Consider the following 22,980-nt stretch of genomic DNA (forward strand, 5'->3'; position numbering starts at 1 on the left):
AATAAATATTAGTAAAATTTATATCTAATTAATTTTGGTAACTCTGTAATGAGTTTGGTATGATTATAAAGATAAAACAGGTTATTGAAGAATATAAAAGTTTAATGTAAATTATATCTATTAAACTTGCTCCGGTTCCAAATTTAATTTGGACCGACACTGGTCAAGACTAGAAACTAAGATGCCACGTGCACATTACACTGGCCACAACTTCACAAGAGTTTCGATCCTCTCAAAGGAGAGAGATCGCAACGGCAAAGAGTGCCACAAGCACAACGGCAATCATGCTTCCATCGGCGTTGTTCCCTGCTGCCATGCGGCTGAGGCTGATTCCAATGTTGAATCTGCAGGTTACGTAGGAGGTAGTGGCGAGCTTGCCAAGGTTATCTGGGGGCTAACCACAAAAAATCACGGTTTGGGGTGCAAAACATTATAATACAAGCATTGTAATTTTTTTCCTTTCCTAATTCTGTACAAGCAGGGGGCGGTCCCCCCCCCCCACCCACCCCGTATAGAGCTAAGCCTCTGGTACGAGGGGTCGACGTTGGTCAGTGGACTCGGCATCATCCAGTTTGAGACCCAATAATCATAAAGATAAGTAAAGGTGGTAATTAGAAAATGTAAAAATGGAGAACTTAATCTTGAATGGATTGAACTATCTTTGTAATGTTAGCCCTGACACTCCTGTTAATTTCTACATTCTGAATAGACCATAACATCTTCCTTTTCTTTGGAAGGTTCGCCCTGACATTGAGTTACTCCACAATAGGTCATGGGGCTGCAAATGAATTTTATACTCAATTTTGTTGATATTTTTCCGTTCATTATTTGGAATTCCGTTTTAGTTTGTGATAGTGTCTAATATAAATGATTGCACAAAACTATTGTCTATATTCAAGATTTTCTTGTTTTTTTGCTATTGAAATGTGAGACTAGGAGCAAACGAGAGCATGTTCGCACAACTGTTATTATTGAAGTGACATATCGCAGTCTTATAGCCACAACAAACATAAATCATATAGTGCAAAGTCACGGAACATAGAAGTCTAGACTAGAAACTAAGCTGCCACCTGCATGGCATGGGAAAACTACATTGCCCAGCTTCACAAGAGCTTCAATCTCCTTAGTGGAGAGAGATCACAACGACCAAAAGTGCCACGAGCACAATGGCAATCATGCATGCATCGTCGCCATTCCCTGCTGCCACACTGTTGGGGTTGATCCCAACATTGAACCGGCAGGTTCCGTATGAGGCAGTGGCGGAGATTCCCAAGGTTATCTAGGGGTGACCACAAAATTCATGGTCTAGGGGAGGGGCTAAAAGGCTAAAAAAGTTGTACTACAAGCCTAGTATTTGGGCGGTGCCCCCTCCCCCCGACTGGTACATAGCCATGCCTCTGGTAGGACCGTAGGAGGGGTCGATGTCAGCCAGTATGAATGTTTAGACTGTACTCAGCGTCATCCAGTTTGAGACCTGATAATAATAAAGATAAGTGAAAGCAGTAATTAAAAAATGCAAACATGGAGAACTTCCTTAATCTCGAACTATCTCTGCAATGTTTCGCCCTTACATTCCTGAACGATGAATGTGTCAATTTCTGCATTCTGAATAGACCATAAAATATTACTTTTCTTTGGAATATTGGCCCTCACATTGTTTTACTTTAGTATACTGTGTATGGGGTTGCAAATGTGTTTTCTTACACTCGACTTTGTTCATAATTTTGTTTGACTTAATTATTCTGAATTTTGTGTTAGTTTCAATAGTAGGAAAAAACTCATCAACGGCGTGCACAAATTGAAGTTAGTTCCGTGTATACGGTACACCGCTGGTATTTCGCCACTGGTACCGGCGGCGTGCGCTGAAACACGACCGAGTTACCTGCGGCATGCATCCCTGACACGCCATGGGTAACCTTGAAACTCCGCCGGTAACCAAGTTAGCACGCCACAAGGCATGCCAGTACTAGTGTAGAGTGCACTCCAAGTTTCACTACGCTACCTCATTAAAAAATACAACGCACATTTTACAGCATATCTATACACCAAATACATATACACGTTACACGCATACATCCAGATCCATAATCTAGCTCATACATCTAGTATACACACATTGCCAAGATCTACAAGTCCAACGCACCACCGCGCTTGTCGTCGTTTCTAGAGCCTCGTGTTGGTGTCGTCCCGTCGTCCCCGCTGCAGCCTCTGACCAGGTAGCGGATCGAGCCCTGACGACCGTCCTACTCTAATAATAATCTAATTAAGCGGTGTTTTTCTTGAAGATCCTGTCGAGGCACCTTCTCTGCTCTGCCCGGGGATCACCGGTAGGTCCACGCGGACGTCCTTGAGCATCACCGTCTTCCTAGTCCTGACGCACAAATTAAGCAAGCCAACATGAGTCCAATATATAAGCCATGAAAACACAGTACATACACGGAAAGTATTTCTTAACCGATTAATGGAACGAGAAACTAGAGATCGTACGGGTGGTCGGTGACTGGATCAGCAAAGCCGGATGTCGGTGACTGGATCAGCAAAGCCGGATGTGAGGGATCGGTCATCCTAGACGTGGGCGACCTTCCTGAATACGGAGCTGCCGATGAAGCGCTCGGCGTCGTCGAGGGCGAGGTCCGGACCAGGATCAGCCACCTTGGCCACCTTCTCGCGCTTGTCAATGTCAAGGCGGACGTTGGGCGCGTGCGCCAGCTGCTGCCGCGCCGTGTAGATCGCCGCCGGCCAGCCCGATCATCCCCAGCGCCAGGTAGATCGCCACAGAGATTGGCACGTACGTAGATCCACCATCAGCGTGCGCGGCGGCCGCAGTTGAGGCCGACCTACGCGCGATAGCCCTGCTGCTCCAGGGCGGCCATTCGTCGAGGGGCGCCAGCTCATGAAGCCATGGCGCGACAGCCAGCGGAGTAGCGCGCGTGCGGCGAGTGTGGATGCGCGTGCGGGTTGTTTGGATTGTGCGTGCCCTGGCCCCTGGCCTTGTTCTGTCTCGCTTTGTGCTGATGGTAGTGTCTAGTGTGCGATGCCGCCATTTCATATAGACACGGCTCGGTGCCGTCGTGGCAACTGGCGGAGCGTCTCTAACGGACTGGAGCGAGTTGGCGCCGAGGTCGACGCACCAGCGTGACCGCCCTCATAGGAGTGTGCCTAGAACAGCACACGCGCGCGATCAGCTAAGCATGCATACCTCCTTCGTGGACACGGGACGTACGCATCACACACTTTGCTGCTAGTTTCAATGCTTTTAGATGGAAACTAATAAACTCTACTCTAGTCCACACCTGTTCGCAATTAACCAACGTTGCACATATAGATATAAGAATTGCTAGGAAAAAAAGTTGTGCAATTTTGCCACCTGTGGTATAGGAAGAAATGAAAGCTCACCGTACGACTGTAAAATCCGATTGTCCACAATGCATTCCCTTCGAGAGACTAAAATCCTAACTTCCTTCAATATAAATTTCAAATTTCCGTAAAGATTATGTACTATAACATAAAAAAGGAACCCCCAGGACCGTCAGATGCAACACCATCGGACGTGTAGCTTTCTTTTTTGGCCCACATGCCTACCGCCCCACGATGGAGAAGCCCGCTCCCTCGACCAGTTCGTCTCTACCACTCATCTCCATCGTTCTCCTCTGCTTTTTGTCCCCAAGTTTTCCATTCCGACTACCGCCCCACGATGGAAGAGTCAATTTCAGTCCTAAAATTGTATTGATGTTGGAAAGCTTGCTCTTAAGATGGTCTAGAAAGAGAGACATGCGGCATTTGCTTGGTATGCCATCTCTTCGAGTTAGAATTGATTTTATCGGTTGCAACAGTAAGGACGATTAATGGGACACATTTGAGGAGAATGATAGTTGGATGAATAACTATGCCATATTAAGCGAAACATATTGGCAAGAATCCAGAATATGATTTTTTGGAGTGTTTACGAAGCATGAGGTCACATAAGGGACAAAATACCGCGTCCAATTAGTGGTGAGTTACTTTTGGACTAATACAAGTTTTGTGCCATGTACTCTCCATACTATTTTCTATTTATGTTATGTTGTCTTTGTAGGTTCTTGTTATCTTCCTATGATGATCATGAACCACTCTTTGGGAAAACAATATTCGGCCTTGTATAATATTGTTCGTTACAAAGGGGACACCTTGCAGAAGGTGACGGAATTCCACCCCCCTTCGGTAACGTTCAGACGTAATCTTATTGGCCCCCGACTAGCTTCTTGGAATGAACTGCTTTTGCGGTTAGATTCAATACATTTGGCTCCGGGGAACGATGAATTACGATGGAATCTTACCAAGAATGGTGTATTCTCGGTAGGCTCTATGTACAATGCCCTGTCCATTCCTACTCAACAGGTTCTAAACAACAAGTACATCCGAAAGATGAAGATACCTCTGAAAACAAAGGTCTTTGCATGGTATATTTTGTCGAGGTGTGATTCTTACTAAATATAACCTTGCAAAACGCAACTGGCTGGGTTGTAAGAAATGTGTGTTCGGTCACGAAGACGAGACAATAAAACACATCTTCTTCAATTGTCGGGTTGCTAGATCTATATGGTCAATCATTCAGATAGGTTCTACCCTGTATCCACCCCATAGCATTGCTAAAGTTTTTGGCAATTGGCTAAATGGGGTGGATTCCAGGTATAATCCGGGTGCTAATCCGGGTGGGAGAGATTGCAGTTGTATGGTCGCTTTGGCTGTGTAGAAATGACAAGGTTTTTAATAACACAAATTATTCTCTTATGCAAGTTATCTACAGGTGTACCGCTATGCTTCTTTCATGATCGCCGCTTCAACGTTTCGAGGACCGATACCAATTTATAGAGATGTCTACACGGTTGAAGAAGACGGCCAATGAGTTTATTTTCCAACATTGGTGGCTGCATAGCCGTAGGATAGAAGTCAACGGAGCTGGAGACTAGTTGGCTTTTTTTCCTTTTGTTTCTTTTTAAAAACTTTTGTTTGGATTTTGGATTCTTAATAAACGGCTGCATGCATCTTAGATATGCAAATGCTAGATGTAATGCTTGAAACATCGAGTAATAAATCGCCCTTTATCGAAAAAAAAATAACCACAGTCTTAAAGATCCCCATTTAGATTAGCTGGTAGAGGCCTCCAACAACAAGAAGTTGAATCTGGAGACCATACACCACCATGGACAGGGGTTACGACGCTGCTTCCTTGCTCAGCCAGTTTCCCACTGACTCTCTATTCTTGATTTTGTATTTTTCTCATTATCTCCTGATTTCGGGCTGCCCTAGCTGGCGCTCGATCGCTAGGAGATTAGCGAGCGATCGGTTTCAGACATGATTAGGAGCAAACGTGTTTTACCTTGCCGTACATTTGCATGCATGCAAAAATGAACAAATTTAAAAGTTTAAAACGTTTTAACTTTCAAACGACAACTCCAAATTAAGATCTGCTTTCACCAATAAATCCGTCTCGACGAGATCTTCAAAACTAGCACCCATGTTAATATGTTTCGACGACTTTTTTTTCGGGCTAAAAGTTATCAACCCTCTCTATTTGAATAATCAACCCCTCCGTACTTGAGTGCAACGGCAAAGGTATAAAATTATCAACCTGGTGCAGGGTATTGAGGGAAAGTTCTGCATGCATGCACAAATAGATGAATCTGCTGATGTCAGCGGAATCTTTTCCAAATTTCAAAATTCAAAATGTTTTAACTTTCAAACGACAACTCCAAATTAAGATTCGCTTTCACCAATAAATTCGTCTCGACGAGATCTTCAAAACTAGCACCCATGTTAATATGTTTCGACAAACTTTTTTCTGACTAAAAGTTATCAAGCCTCTCTATTTGAATAACCAACCCCTCCGTACTTGAGTGATCAACGGTAAATGTATAAAATTATCAACCTCGTGCAGGGTATTGAGGAAAAGTTCTGCATGCATGCACAAATAGACGAATCTGCTGATGTCAGCGGAATCTTTTCCAAATTTGAAAATTCAAAACGTTTTAACTTTCAAACGACAACTCCAAATTAAGATTCGCTTTCACCAATAAATCTGTCTCGACGAGATCTTCAAAACTAGCACCCATGTTGATATGTTTCGAGCAACTTTTTTTCGGACTAAAAGTTATCAACCCTCTCTATTTGAATAAACAACCCCTCCGTACTTGAGTGATCAACGGTAAATGTATAAAATTATCAACCTGGTGCAGGGTATTGAGAAAAAGTTCTGCATGCATGCACAAATAGACGAATCTGCTGATGTCAGCGGAATTTTTTCCAAATTTGAAAATTCAAAACGTTTTAACTTTCAAACGACAACTCCAAATTAAGATTCGCTTTCACCAATAAATCCGTCTCGACGAGATCTTCAAAACTAGCACCCATGTTGATATGTTTCGAGCAACTTTTTTTCGGACTAAAAGTTATCAACCCTCTCTGTTTGGAATAATCAACCCCTCCGTACTTGAGTGATCAACGGTAAATGTATAAAATTATCAACCCAAAGTTAATTTTATTTTAAACATTTTAGCGAATCTTTTTTAGTTTAGAAGCTATCAACCCGGTGTCCTGATATTTATCAATAGTAAATATGAATAACTACCAACCCTAAAAATCTAAATTTATTTCAAATATTTTGGCGACTCTTTTTAATTTACAAGTTATCAACCCGGAGCCTAGTTATTTATCAATGGTAATTATAAATAACTACCAACCCTAAAAAGTATTTCATTTAAAAATATTTTAGCGAACATTTTTTTATTTTACAAGCTATCAACCTTGTGCCTCGTTATTTATCAACTATAAATATAAATAAATAATAACGCTAAAAAGTATTTCATTTAGAATATTTTAGCGACTCTCGTTTAGTTTACAAGCTATCAACCCGGTGATCCGCTATTTATCAATGGTAAATATAAATAAATATCAACCCTAATTTTTTATTTAATTTAAAATATGTAGCGACTCTTTTTTTGTTTACAAGTTATCAACCCGGTGCCCCGTTATTTATCAACGGTAAATATAAATACCCAGCAACCCTAAAAAAGTAAATTTCATTTAGAATATTTTAGCAACTTTTGTTAGCTTACAACTTAAAAATAATACTTAATTTGAGTAGCAAGTGGTAGTTCATTTGAGTTGCAAGTGGATCTTCCCACTCGTTATTTTCCCCTCCTTAAAAACCACTGGCCCGAAAAAGGGAATTGCAAAAGGATCCCCTTAAAACATGAATTACCATACGAAAAAAACCAAAAGGGAATTGCAAAAAGAGAATTGAGAATCTGCCTCGTGCTGAAGAAAAAAAGTGAGATGCTATGTGTATGCATGCAACAACTTACGAAAGCATGCTGAAAAGTTAGCTCATTAAATGCAAATCAATGAGATGATCTGTGCATGTGCATGCATGCAGTGTGAACGCTCTTTACTGCATGCAACTTGCAAAGTAGTAATACAAGCTATTAGTGTGAACACATGTGAACGCAATTAAACACTAGGTGATAAAAAGGGAATTGACTCGCTGCGCGAGCGCTTCCGCGCCACAGAAAGTGATTGCTCGAGCGCTCGATTGCCAGGAAGGGGATTCGCCTGATTTCTTTTGTAGTATGGCACAAATTTTGACCACCTAAAGTTTGCCGAATGTAATCTTGCCAAGAGCACGTACGTCTGAAGCTCGCAAGCTGTTCAAGTATCCAACTGTGCCGACACAACTCCATAGAGGCTCAAAAAAAATATCTCAAATCCCGTTTCAAAAAAAACTTCAGAGGCTGACTTTCAGATGGTGTCTTTCTTTTCGCTGAATAGTTTATTACATCTGAAATTGCTTTTGGTTCAAATCTTATGTGAAGTACATCATCGATTTTTGTATTACAGGTATCATCGTTTTTTACTCATGGCCTGGCATGAGACACGTCCTCTATATTATGTATGTTCATGGTACCAGGTTTGTACGGAAAGTTTGGTTATCATTTTCCTTGGCATTGACTATTATCATATCAATGAAACTTCTACCTCATTCCTTACATTAATTTATTGATTTGGTACTTATATTTTTTTGTTCCTTTAGTCATTCCTAGATCGACGGTGCCGTCGGTTTTGAGTTTCACCACCAGTCTTCATGCACTAGATTCACACCATGATTTCTAGGTTTAAGTGCTAAAGAGTGCTTCTCATTATGGATTAGTAGTCGGGCTGATCCCTAACCGATGCTCGCATATGGTTAATTTTCTATTGATGGCATAGTTTTCTCTTAATAATTTGTAAATGGTGCGGTTGTTGTGTTTTTCCCCGAACACAGTGTTATGATCATTATTATTCTTTAGAGCTTCTACCAATCTGGATCGTTCGAGCTGTGTTACAATCTCCACTACTACTACTAGTTGAATGTCCGTGCTTTGCCACGGTTTTTATGTTTATTTTGTCATAACATCTTGCGTGTGAAAATTCACATGTATATAAAAAATATCCACATAATATTAAAAAGGTTAACATTTGACTTTGTTTAAAGTGAAATTATATAAATAAATACTATAATTCAAGATCATACGAATAAACTGTGTAATGATTCCCCCTATGGCTAGAAAACCCAATTACATATCTTGGCAATGTAGAGTTACAAGGATGTCTTGATTGAAGTATGACATAGCAAGCTACCATCATTCATGAAAACATAAGCAACTATCCACTATCTCTATTTAGCTCATAAATCAACAAAACTATTGGTTAGGACCACAAGGAATACAAATGAACAATGGCTTATATACAATAGCTATAGCTAATATACATATTGCGACGAGTTAATATCTACTTGGTATCCTCATGAGAACATGGCCAAACATGGAGCTGGGCCTGACTTGGAGTAGAACACAAGGAAACACTTACAAATCATATGTTTTTCAGCATATAATGCACATTTCATAGCTCTGCCATCATGCTCAACGCGTACGTCCCCGTTGCACCTAGTCAATAACATCCAGTTGGCACTGATACCCGCGCCTGAGTTGCATGCCTTCATCAGGCATCTTGTCGTGCCACTTCAATTCTATATTTCCCAAGCCAGGCCTATGATATATCCGCAATTCCACCACTACTTGCAAGTTGCACGTTGACAAGCTGCTAGCATTTTCAAATAAAGTTAGCGGTACAAAGAAAACCTTTATTATGTAACCATTTGTTCACGTCATTCTAAGATATATTTTGGTGCTTCTTGTGACCTCTAAGATAAACATTCTAGCTAACTTTATTCAAATATCGACAATCCATGTCTCGATACTTAAAGGAATGTAAATTCAACTGGTTGCACAAAATGCAAATGTTGTTAGTATTCTTTAGAAATAACATGTATTGAGGGTGCTAGAATGAAATTTTAGAACAGCATGAACGCATAAAAGTTCTAAGAAATGTGTGCGAGGGCTACTGGCATTTAACATGTTAGGTTGTAGGTGTTGGTACTTCTCAAGCCCTATTGGATTTGCATAATCTTGCTTGCTGGACAAGGTTTGCTGAACTTGGAATATATTTAGCTGCACATATAATATAGAAGAGAAAACTAATAAAAACAGCCCTTTAGTGATTGCAGTTCTAATACCATACAGTAGATAAATGTTTATTCAGTGTTAGTAGTATCAATTGAAATGGCCTATCCGTTCAGTGGGTTAGTATAAAATATTTTCTTAACATTAATTGTAATCCACATGGCCTATAAAATGTATAGATTACTTTTACTCGAAGGGTTTTAAAAAATACATAGAATTGCAGTGCTACCAAACTTTTAGTTCTAATGCATGTGGCCTATAAAATCAGTTCATTGCTTTTACTCGAAGGTTTTATGTAAGATGAAATGCATGTACATATACAGTTCAAAAACATAAAGAATTTATGTTCTAATTTTATCATTGTGGCAATAGAGATAAGCTAACAGACTACGACCCTCATTTCAAGTTTGATTTGCTCCTCTTGTGTGGTGGAGCCTCGCCGTAATTTCAATGGATGAATTAGATGGTTAATTTTCGGTTCGAATTGCCCATTGCAGAAATGATTTTCTCCTCGTCGCGTTTCCCTGTTAAATACCATCAAAGATGCCCCAGAAGAGTTGAAATTTAGGTGATTTTAGTTGTTCGGTTTAGTAGAACGAGGTACACCACCAATTCTTCTGTCTAAAGCAAATTAAGTGCCATGGTGTTTGAATAACATTAGGTCTGTCTCTACTTATACCATCGGATATCTGCAGTTAACATGAATGGTGCTAGCAAAGGGGGAAACTGAACAAATCTTACCGTTCTTGTAGAGCAGTCTGTCGGTTCAGGCATCGAAAATCTTGAATCCTTCCTTCATCTCGACAGATAAAAATATAGAATTTGACCAGGCACCCAGAATCAGAGCTCCTGCTCAGCTATTCCGACAGGGGAAACCACCCCAAATCCGCTGTAATTTTGACGACATGATACCACAGAGAGTAAAGCAGCCTACATGTAAATTAAATAAGCATCTTGCGATTGTTCACAGGAAGATAAAAACTGTTCCCTTAAAGTTTGACCACCAACCTAGGATACAACCACAGATGCATGACCGGACATTTTTTCACCTGCGAGCCCCATCCAAGCATGTCAATCTGGTTGATCCCCTTGAACGCATTGTCCAACCTCACATTAAACTGGAACCAAACGCCTTATAAACATCACAAATTGTATCTATTTGACAGATTGATCACCAAAGGATCACATAACATGGGTACAAATCCTACTAATTCCAAGCAAAGAAGCAAATTGGATAGACAGAATATAGAAAAATTAGCTTCAGTAGAACAGTAGGATGACATATAACCAGGAATTGTGGAATAATTATACCTGTACAACAACAGTGAGCAGCTGCGTGGGGAAGAGCTTGCTGATGCAGGTGGTGTTGAAGCCGTGTTCTAAGAGCCCAATCGCCACCCAGAACCTTGTACCCACCGACCACCACAACGATGTATAAGTGGTCCACCACGATGTAGGGCGACAACAAATGCTTGATAGACACAAAGGAACAATCAGTCCCAAAATCTTATTTGATCAGATAAATCCCCCCTTTAAAATAGTTTCATATTTAGCAAGGTTTATATATTTAAGAACTGTGTGATCCATTACGAGATATTGCTGCATAAGTCCATACAGACATGATATAAGATAGAATACATAAATTTAATTATTTTTTCATTTCCACCTTATTCAATAGACTCACATCTCATATTCAAGCTCGTATTGTCTATTATCAAAGAAATTACAACATTTTTTAAGTCAAACCTCCTTGTCCTTGCCCTGCTTCAGTACAAAAAGGACACTACTCCATAAGCCAGTGTAGTGATAGTGAGCAAATTTTAACCCCGCAAATTTCATACTTCTTAGTGAACTGTATTCGTGGTTATTGAACACAATTATCTGCGCAAGTTATTGATACAAGAATCTAACTACATTATCGTAGAAAATAACAGTTTTGCTGAAGATGGGTACATTCTTTTACAGAAAACAACAATCCAACAACATTGCATTGTTAAGTAGAATTGTCATATAAATAAAGAAACTCTTACGACAATAAAAATGTGCTGCAGACAATTCCAATTCATAAATCATATACTGTTGAATGCTTTACCAATTGTAATGGTCACTGATGGGTTAAAAGCACATAGGCACTCCCCATGCCATAGGATTATAATGTCTTAAATACATTTGGAACATGCGCTTTACAACAAAAGGCATGTAGGAGTATCAGTGAATTAAGGCACACGCCAGGAAAGGGGCAATTAAGCAATCTATGAACCATAACAATGACATCTCGCGTGTGTAGTTTAGCAATCAATGAATCAAAACAGTGAGCTTAAGTGGGTAATTCAGAAATCCATGAATCAGAATGACGAGAGCTCACATGATCAGTTGAGTAATACACGAACCAAAAGGGCAAGAGCTCATGTTGCTACATGTGTTCCAAGAATCTCTCAAAATTCCAAACACAGAGAACTAACTTATGGCTGGGAACAAATGCAAATCAATGACAGTTACCAGATCCACCACTTTGAACACTTGCTTTCCCGTATCAGGCTATCATCCCTTCCCGTCCTTCGCCATAGCCTACAACAATCAAATCATAGCTGAATCCAATCGGACCAAAAGAAAAGACGGAACAGGTGGTCGTGCTAAAAACAGTTTTCGGATCGGGGCGGATCAGACAACGACCTTGGCGAAGGCCCTCGGCGGTGTCGCTCTGTGGGCCGAAGAAGATGGTGACATTCTTGTGGTCTTCATCGGCGCCACGCCATCACTGACCTTCACCGGTACAAGCAGGTTGGGCACCGCGCTCCAGCCAGATCAAAACCACGTGACGAGGATAAGCAGGCCGGGCGACATCAGGGTCTCCACCCGCGGCGGGGTCGAGCTCGGCCGGGGGCATGGAAACGCCGCCAAGACCTCAGCGCCATCTCTTCCCCCTCCCTAACTCTGCAATAGCTGCCCCTAGTAGAAAATGGAAGGGGCGCTCATGGCAACGGATCGCACAAGTTGTTCCATGCGGCCAGCACGCCAAGATGCCCGCCATGGGTTCGCTCCTCCTTGATGGGGAATTCTGATGACACCAAAACGAATGGATTATCGTGGGATCGTGGGAATCGTGGGTACCTAGGAGTGTAGACAGGCTCGTTCCGTCGTTCGTGGGGGATGGAAACATCGGTTTTCTCTTGATTTTTTGTAAAGAGCGGTTTTCTTTAGCGCGACGGAGACGTACCATGGACACCACCGCTAGAGCTTTAATATATATATATATATATATAGTAGAGATTAAAAAAGCCAGAGCAGCAGATCCAGCCAATCTTAGCCATCCAATTACCAAAATCAATGATCTACGTTAAAACAGTGTTAGACGCAGCCCACGCCCCACACCAACCCTTAATCATCAAACGGCAAGCTAAAAGATCCAACTGACACCCCACTCCGACCTGCACGCCGCCGCACTGCCCTCGGCCTCCAACTGCATGCCCTGGTAGCCCTCGCCATGCCCGACGCGATTTGGACCGACCCCATGCCTTCGCACTGTACGCCAGGAGCCCTGGACTCCGCCCGCTCGACCGCGCCGCCGCGCTCCCTGCCCGGCGTGATTTGAGAAGCCCCCCGGCCCCCACGCCTTCGCGCTGCATGCTGTCGCAGTACACTCCACCGACGCCGCCGCACTGCACTAGCCGTCGACTGCGTGGCGAGCGATTCACCATCAACGTGCACAACCTGATGTCCGTCTGCACCGAGCCTGACCACATCCTGCTCCTCCAAGACCAAATTTGTAGCTACTTCTTTTCTCTTAACCCCATGCTTGGGCTGAACACAAGTGTCTAGACCACATTCAGGTTTGATGACACAGATGCAGATGCTCAAAAAAAACACTGTATAGACCACATTCAGGAGAATGTCCAGAAAGGCTTGCCTATTTGGATCATGCAGTTGAGTTCAAAATAATACAGAAAGGCTTGCCTATTTGGATCACGATCAGCTATTTCCTTTTTTATCTCATATGTAGGCAACAAGGCATCGAGCCAACTATGACGGATGTGGACTTCTAGGTGCTTTCAACATATTTAGAGCACATGTCCTTGGCATGAAATTTTTGAGACCTCTGATTATTTGACATGAGTGCATCTCTGAAGGTAATCTTCTATATAATCGCATAGCCCCATTGGCTGTGATGTTCAGATATTCACATCCTTCACTGAATCTGAAATAACAGTAGCGCTAGCTTCTCTTCTTCTAAAGATGCCACAAGTTCTTTAGGCTCTTTCGTTAATCATGTTTGCTTCTTTTTGTACTTCTGATTATTATGGTAGAGGTTTCCAGTAATACACAACTCAAACCTCTACAAGATATTATGAATATTCTCATTTATCATGTTCTTGGTGATGAGATTTAAAATAATTTTCTATTGTGATTTACACATCTCAATGATTTGGCATTGAGAAGAAGAAACAAGGTACCGCAAGTTCATTGAGTCAGTTGCAAACATGAGTTTCCCTTGTAGAACCTACGACTTGGAACACCTATTTTGTGAGTCTTTGCTCAAATTTGCATTGTATGGCCAAGTCAGCTTATGTGACTGATTCCTGATGATCTCCTTACAGCATCCTCTCTGATCTATCAGCCTCTAGCAAGCTGCACAGCACTGCCATCCGCAGCATGAATGTAATTGCAGTGTTCCTGCTCCTGCAGATGCTCTTGACAAGCCAGGAACTCTGATGTCAAATCATATATCTCAAAGTGGCATCAAAATTAACACTGGTCTAAAATTATTTTCTAAATGGTCCCTCGATTCAGGTATGAGTGCAAGTCCATCCAGTGTAGTTTTCAAAAGATCCTTTTTCGACAGGTCCACGCATATTCAGAACTCTGCGTGGTACAGTAAACGGTGGAGTTGTTCAGTAATAATATGTCCTTCATGACTATCAATCAATATTAAGTGCACTTTTTCCTTTAGAAATTCATCTTCTGCAATTTGGTTATGAAATCCCAAATGTATTTGTCTTTTTTTTTCGAGACAAAAAATGGTCTTTTTTTTAATCTCCACTAATATAAAGCTGTTTGAATCTAATTAGCATCAAGTTCAGTTAGTACTCCTGATATATACAACACTCATCACCTTTGGGTACTAATCTTTTTTCCTTTTGTCTTATTTTTCCATTTGTTCCCGCAGCCAACAGCAAGAGTCAGGTTATATCAAGAAATACAAATTCCTTACCAGCAGTCAAGCCTCGGCGACATTTCCTCGCCCGATTCATCATGCTTGCCTCACCGGTCAGGTCTGAAACTCTGCCCTCATATTTGCGTTTTGGACATGTTGTCATGGCAAACTTACTCTTCCACGATGCACGTCATGCCCTCATCCGTTGTTTCGTGATATGATGGTTGCTGATCATGAGAGGAGGTCGAATAGGAGATATCGGTTTATGACAATCTTGAACCCTTTTCCAAGGTAAATTAATTTTGTGTTGGTAGTGGTCTGATATTAAATTCTCGGCAGTTATTGTTACTTTATACATTTCACACACTCTAGGTATGCATATGCTTTGACAATACAATAGTTCTGTGTACAGAAGTGAAGCTACAAGAGGTAGCTTAGCCACTGTAGAGTCAAATAGTGATGTCGTATTGAGTGGTTTGTGGAGTCGGTAATGTTGGAACATTTATAGCTTTTCCAAACTGATTGAGTGCCCATGTTATCTAAATAAGTGACTAATATCATCAATTGGTCTTTTACTAATGGATACTCATATTATGAAGTTTAAACATGATAATAAAGTTTAAATTCTCACCAGCATCTTGGCTTATCTTGTTTTCTGTAAATACTTCAGCTTAAGAAATCTATCGTATTTATTGATGTATATTATCCTTTTTAATAATCTTTGCGCTCAAATGCTGGTGGGAATTCAGTTGTATCCATTCTTATATGTGAGAGGTATGTTTTTGGGCTTATACACTGGAATAGGAGCCGGGGAAATTTATCCTCTTTACGCATTAGCTAGGAGATTCTATTTTTGGCTGGCTTGATGTTACAAAGTTAATGCATTGTAGTAGACACTGGACCAAACTGATAAAAAGAAGGATTGGTGCTTCCTTGAAGCAAATTAGTACAAGCAGTAGCATAGATTTTGGTAGCACCACGACCGAATGCACTAAACTGATAATCACATGCCTACTCTTCAGTTATATGTTCATCAGCTGCAAACGGATCATGAAAGGGGACCGAAGATTAGCAACATGTCTCAATTGTGCCTGCAGGATTGAAATCTTATTACTTCTTTTAAAAATTTATCTATGTGTGAACTCGAGCGTCACAATATCATTTCCCTTTGAGGAAGTGTCACACATTATGCATGTACGGAACCTAGACCATATGAACTAAACCGTGTGTTATATTTGTTTGGGAACCTTATGTCCCGTCAACTATGGGCATGCCCCTGTATTTTATTGCACAAGAACGATCATGTTAAGGAAGTTCCTATCCAGAATTACATTCGCTGCATATGTTGCACGACATCCTCTTCTGCTGCTGATGATAGACATAAAATACGCATCATTGTTAAAATGTGATATTTTTCAATACTTGAGGTACGGTGCTTGTAATATTTTTCTACTAAATCCGATGGATGTTTTGTGCAGGTGGGTGTTAGTATAATCTCATCTTCATAATGTTGTTGTTCGAAACAAGAAATGATTGAAGCACACCTGTTGTGGAGGGCATCACCAGGGATGCAAGGGAAACTGAGAAGTGCTTGTGGTTGTCATATTTTGTTTTTTCTTATCTAATATTTTCTACCTCTATCTATGTGGGTTCAAGAATCATATTTATTATGATATAAAATTTCATTTTGGCACAATTTGAATGATTTAGTTTATTATATGCCAGTAGTGCTAGAAACAAAATATTATGGAGGCTTTATGCATGTGGATGTTAGACCAAGTCATTAACATCTTTTGCTCATATTGTTACTGGAAGCAGAGCACTTTTAAGTTGTTCCCATGATTATAATGGCAAGACCACTTTTCCTAGACAAAATAATCAGTTGTAGAAACAATTCTTCTATTTATATTTTGAACATGTGACTCTTCTATTTAAATTTCACTAAAATGACACGTTGAGGTTTGAACCACTTTTTCTAATAGTGCAAAATATACTATAGTTTTTGCTAATCCATGGTATACAATATTGCAGCTTTTGCTAAAGCCAAACAACTCAAGGTATTTACAATGATGGTATCGGTGCTCAGATCACGGGAGACACTAAAATGGCTACGACGGAGCGCCCAGCTACATCACGGAGAGGCAGGTGAAATGCCAGGATTACGGGCATGAGCAGCCAGGTCTGTTCGACACATCAGTCTTCAAGCGTCCATGCTGAGGGTGGCATACATGTGACTGAGTGAAGACATGGATGATTTCTAGCTTCTTGGTGTCAGGTTAACAGAAAGGCGAAGAAAGTCGTTGTTGCATGGGGCTTGTAGTGTACTTCGGCTGGTATACGTGACTCTTGAGAGGTTTGTTACTATCGTAGGGCAACATATTTGTTGTCAAGCCGCTTCAAATGGTTCTCGATGATGTACCAACAGCTTGTGCGTTTAGACGACTTTGTATAGAAAAAGTAAAGATGCGTCATGTATGTTAATAATATTGGTCCTTTCAAAAAATGTTACATGAGAAATTACTAGCATCAATTACAGAGAACAAATTCCAAATCGTATGCCTTAATAGTTTATTCAAAACATCGTGTAAAAAATGATCCAAGAGGTATTCATTCAGTTTTGTTGAGACCCAGCAGATGCATTCGCCTGGGCAACTTGGTGAAAGGTCATTGTCTGAAGAACTCGGGAAGAATATATCAGTACAGACTCTACAGCTAAACTGAAATGTACTCACGTTTCTTTTTTGTATTGGATCCATGAGCTATGTTAGTTTTGAACATACAGCAATTTAAATTTGAGTGTTTGTAACACAATTGTCTGAATACGTATTAGTGGATACGTGCGTGCACGTGCAAGCTTACTATCTCCAATAATGATCTAAAATACTCCGTCATCGTTTTTAGGAATCGAAGGAGTAGGACATCTAAAACAGGTGCTTATAACGATTATAAAAATAGGTGCCTATAATTTTTACATTGTAAAAACTAGCTTTTACATCCCTTTAAAGTTTTTTGCTTTTCTAGATGATATATTTTAGGGCACCTGTGCTGCGGTAGATGATGTAAAATAGAGCACATTTTACAAACTTTTATTAAACCTGTGCGCTTCGAATTCAACATCAATAATCAAACTTTCATCAAACTTGCATTTAAACTTCGATTAAACTTTCAAACATCGACCGTACACATGGCATTTTGACTAAAACAAGTTCGACCGACACAAACTAAACTAAACTAAACAACGACTAAATAGGAATCCATGTCCAAGTATTCCGCATTGACATCGTCGATGTTGTTCCAGAAATCGGATCCAAGTCCAAGGATTCGAATAATACCATGACGGTGGAGGGCCCCGCTGAAAGAACATGTCCATTACCCCATGTGTGGTTTTGGTAATTGATGACAATCCCTATGGACTAACGGTTGCATTGAGAATCGATCTTAGGTCAAGTCCATAGCTATGTGTTGGACTCAAGGTTGTAAGGTGGAGAAGACGGAGTACAATGATGAAGACGGTGTTGAAGATGAAGAGAGAAGACGGCGTAGAAGATGAAGAGAGAAGACGGTGTTGAAGATGAATGAAGACGGTGGCGTGCGTACAAGATGAAGAAGACGGTGGCGTATATGTTGGAGGAAGACGGTGGCATGGACAATGATGAAGATGGTGAAGACGGAGCTTGCCGACTCGAGAGGAACGCGCGAAGACAAGGTTTGTGCTCGATAGGATAGTAGGTCGCAACATCGGAGAGAGCTCAAACCTTGCATGCATTGCATCGTGTTTCTTAGTTCTTCTTGGTTCTTATCCATGAGATAAGTTAGAGCTTGTGTTCATTCTCATGACAAGCTCTAGCTCATCGGAAACGGATTCCGGATGCATTGCATGTTGCATGTGCAAGGGTGATGATTTTCCCGATATACCATATTGAGAGGTTAGACCTCTATGACCATGAGAAAATCATTACTCACTCTTTTGCATCTTTTCACCTTGTTTAGTGGTAGCTCTCGTCATCCTCTTTCCGGCAAAATTGGTTTCACCTCAATCGGAGTTTCCAAGCTCGAGATATTGCCGTTTTCGTATCGCAGTTTAAAGAAAAAGAGGGAAGGGCGGTAGTACCGATCAGGTACCGGTTTGGTCTCTGCGAGACAATGCATCTGGTCCGGTATTGACCCGGTACCGACCCGGTAGTACCGCTCGAGCGGTAGTACCGCTTGTGGTACCGCTTTGGGCCAATTTGGGCCGATTTCTGACCGTTTTCTGCGCAGTTCGCGCGCAAGCGGTAGTACCGCTTCGACAAGCGGTAGTACCGTTTTGGGCGTGGATCTGACCGTTTTCTCAGCCCCAACAACTATATTTTGGGCCCCCTATTTATACCTCTCTTCCACCTCCGACCCAACTACTTCTTCCCCTCCATTTTGAGCCTATTGCATCTTATTGATATCTTAGTTGTTGGCTCATGTGAGAAATTAATGGACTATCCCATTTTGGGGGAGTAATATGCTTTGTGCATTTCACAATCTTAAAATGTGCGACATGATGAATTAAAATTCTATAATGTCCATTAATTATCTCACTTGGTTCTTATTTTCCTCTTGCACGAAAAATATCTTTATGGCATTATGGAGGAGTATTATGCTTTGTGCATCTTACAAGCCTAGAAAATGTGAACATTTGAGGTTGTGTCACATAGAATTGATATTTTAGATTATCTTGTTCCTATGTGACATGTGTGCTCAAACAAATCCTATTTTGCATAAAATGCTCTTATTGCTATTCTCTTGGATTTTGTTTGTGGGAGTTTTTCTTGGCATGGTTTTTCACATTGTATTGCTAGCTCCATATACTCTTTGGAAAATCATGTGCTTCATGTTATTCTATTCATTGCCTTGCATGATTGGTGTAACTAATTGAAGCTCTCAAGAATCTCCTTTTGCATTATGGTCAATTCTTATCCTTTACCATATGCTTTCTTTGTTGTGAAGATGATCTTGGACATGCTCACAAACTACCATATGGAAATATTTCCTAAATACCTCTTGTCCTTGGACAATTGGTAATAAATTGTGTGGTATTGTTCCGGATCATCCTCACACTTGGCTCATGTGCTCCATTGCTTCATTTCTTGCCAAGATTTTGTCTTTGTGGGTTAGACTCCCATATGTCTTCCTTGCTTTGTTTGGATCTCCTTATTTCACTTGAACCTTGTTAGTGTTTTGATAAACAATGGTTGAGCGACGATCCCGCATTTGTGCATTTTGTATTCAAATGAAAAATCCTAAATAGTGCAATAATTTTGGGGGAGCTCTCCTATGTTTGCTAGAACACTCCCTTGTTTCAAGAATTTTACCTTGGAAGACAAGCCTTTTCTTTTCGGTACTTTTGTGCCATCATGAAAAGCGGTGAGGGTTTGGTTTATTTGGAACCTTGCTTTCTTTGGGAGTTGGTTATCTCATTACTTGATATTTGGTTTTACTTTCCTATAATGAGATAAGATCTTGAGCATGCTTATTTTGGACATCATCTTGCTCGTTGTGTTTAGTTCATTTGTTGAACTTTGGAGTCAATCTTGTGTTGATTTGATTCTTGGATATGGGTTGGACAACCTTTTGACATGTCACACCTTTGTGTGCCATCTTGTTCTATTTTGCTTTTTGTCCAAATCATATCTCCATTTGGTTCTTGAAAGTCTTGCATGCATATTTACTTCATGTATATCTTATGGCATGTTTGCTTTCGTTGATCCAATGCATAGGAAAAACTCCACCATAATCCTAAATCGGCTAAGATGTGCATGAAATTCAAATTCATATCCATATGCACATATTTACGTGGAGTTTGTCCTATGTGTTGTAGTTTCACTAACTACTAGGACCCAATTAGTTTGGGGACCACTTTGTACTTGAGTTGTGTCTTAGGTACATTGGTGACGCTTTGGATGCTCGTCTCACTCATGAAGAAGAAGTGGAGGACAAGTGGCTATAGGAGGCGAGCTATGATGTTGTAACTAACTCATATCTACTACATCACACCATTGCATCCGGGTAACAAGTATCATTCCCCTCATGCATGCTATCTTGTATCCAACCATGGGGTATCCTTGGTGTTTCATTTGGTGATACTTGTTTGCCTCTCTCAAAGCATCTCAACTATCTCCTTCTCTTGGTGATTCTTGTGGTGTCTTTGAGGTGTTTTTGGTTGAAGTTGCTCAATGTACAATGAGATAAATATGAGCCAATGGCCGTGCTATAAAGCAAATGTCTCATTGGTATATTGTGTTACTTCACCTTGGATATCTTGCTCTTCTTCTCTCGTACCTATCTTGTGTGTGCATGTTTCTTAGTGGATAAATATCTTCGTGATGTTGCCCACTTAGAGAAACTTATATACATGAGAGATGGTACATATCTTTTGATATCCCTCTTTGTTGGAGTCCATTCCTTCCATTCTTGTTTGTCTCTTGATGGCTCCACAAATAATTTGTTATGAGTGCTCATTTCGTTCTATTTGCATTTTCAAGCACTCATAATTGATTTTGGCACAAGCTTCGTTTTTACTTGCCTCTTATTAAGCTTGTGTTTCTTTTTGGGTCATTGGATTGCTTGCTTCATTCGTCGAAGCTATCTCACCTTCACATCCTCTTGCAATCTTTGATCCTCAATATAGTTGGATTTCCTCCTGGTGTTCGTCATTGAATACGTACATTTGATTTCACTCACATTATGAGAAATGCACACCTTATGGAGGAATTCTTACCATATTGGCCTTCCGAACCTTTCGTCCATTTTGGCAATCGATGCCAATGGGGGAGAAGTTTGGAGGGTTTAAGGGAATTTCTTTTGTTGGTTCTTAAGCATTTGCCTTTCATGCCTAGCATTTGTTGCTTTGCATGGTTGAATATTTAGAGGATACTCCGCTAGGCTTTAATTGCCGGTATATGCAATGAAATTCAAGTTCATTCACACATGCATATATTATGGGGGAGTTTGTTCTAAATATTCAACTTGGGTTGTTCGCTAAATTCCATATCTAAACCCTCTCAAAGAGATTGTCATCAATTACCAAAATGGGGGAGATTGAAAGAACATGTCCATTACCCCCATGTGTGGTTTTGGTAATTGATGACAATCCCTATGGACTAACGGTTGCATTGAGAATCGATCTTAGGTCAAGTCCATAGCTATGTGTTGGACTCAAGGTTGTAAGGTGGAGAAGACGGAGTACAATGATGAAGACGGTGTTGAAGATGAAGAGAGAAGACGGCGTAGAAGATGAAGAGAGAAGACGGCGTTGAAGATGAATGAAGACGGTGGCGTGCGTACAAGATGAAGAAGACGGTGGCGTGTATGTTGGAGGAAGATGGTGGCATGGACAATGATGAAGAGGGTGAAGACGGAGCTTGCCGACTCGAGAGGAACGCGCGAAGACAAGGTTTGTGCTCGATAGGATAGTAGGTCGCAACATCGGAGAGAGCTCAAACCTTGCATGCATTGCATCGTGTTTCTTAGTTCTTCTTGGTTCTTATCCATGAGATAAGTTAGAGCTTGTGTTCATTCTCATGACAAGCTCTAACTCATCGGAAACGGATTCCGGATGCATTGCATGTTGCATGTGCAAGGGTGATGATTTTTCCGATATACCATATTGAGAGGTTACACCTCTATGACCATGAGAAAATCATCGCTCACTCTTTTGCATGTTTTCACCTTGTTTAGTGGTAGCTCTCGTCGTCCTCTTTCCGGCAAAATTGGTTTCACCTCAATCGGAGTTTCCAAGCTCGAGATATTGCCGTTTTCGTATCGCAGTTTAAAGAAAAAAAGGGAAGGGCGGTAGTACCGGTCAGGTACCGGTTTGGTCTCTGCAAGACAATGCATCTGGTCCGGTATTGACCCGGTACCGACCCGGTAGTACCGCTCGAGCGGTAGTACCGCTTTTGGTACCACTTTGGGCCGATTTGGGCCGATTTCTGACCGTTTTCTGCGCAGTTCGCGCGCGAGCGGTAGTACCGCTTCGACAAGCGGTAGTACCGCTTTGGGCGTGGATCTGACCGTTTTCTCAGCCCCAACAGCTATATTTTGGGCCCCCTATTTATACCTCTCTTCCACCTCCGACCCAACTACTTCTTCCCCTCCATTCTCTCTCCTCCATTGTTGACCTTGAGTTGTTTGATCCTCCTCTTGATCCCCCCACTATTTGTTGCATATTTTTGGGGGAAAGGAGAGAGGAGATCTAGATCTAGAGCTTCACCAATTGAATCCCTCTCCAAGTGAGGGGATCTTGCTAGATCTAGATCTTGGAGT

At 41.0% G+C, this 22,980-nt stretch overlaps 1 pseudogene; it reads right to left on the bottom strand.

Annotated features, from left to right (window-relative positions):
- Positions 1-2,263: 2,263 nt before the first annotated feature.
- LOC124695009 lies at positions 2,264-2,873 on the bottom strand (annotated as a pseudogene).
- Between the last annotated feature and the right edge of the window lie 20,107 nt (positions 2,874-22,980).

This window comes from Lolium rigidum, chromosome 3, assembly GCF_022539505.1.
Source record: "Lolium rigidum isolate FL_2022 chromosome 3, APGP_CSIRO_Lrig_0.1, whole genome shotgun sequence".
Classification (NCBI taxonomy): Eukaryota; Viridiplantae; Streptophyta; class Magnoliopsida; order Poales; family Poaceae; genus Lolium; species Lolium rigidum.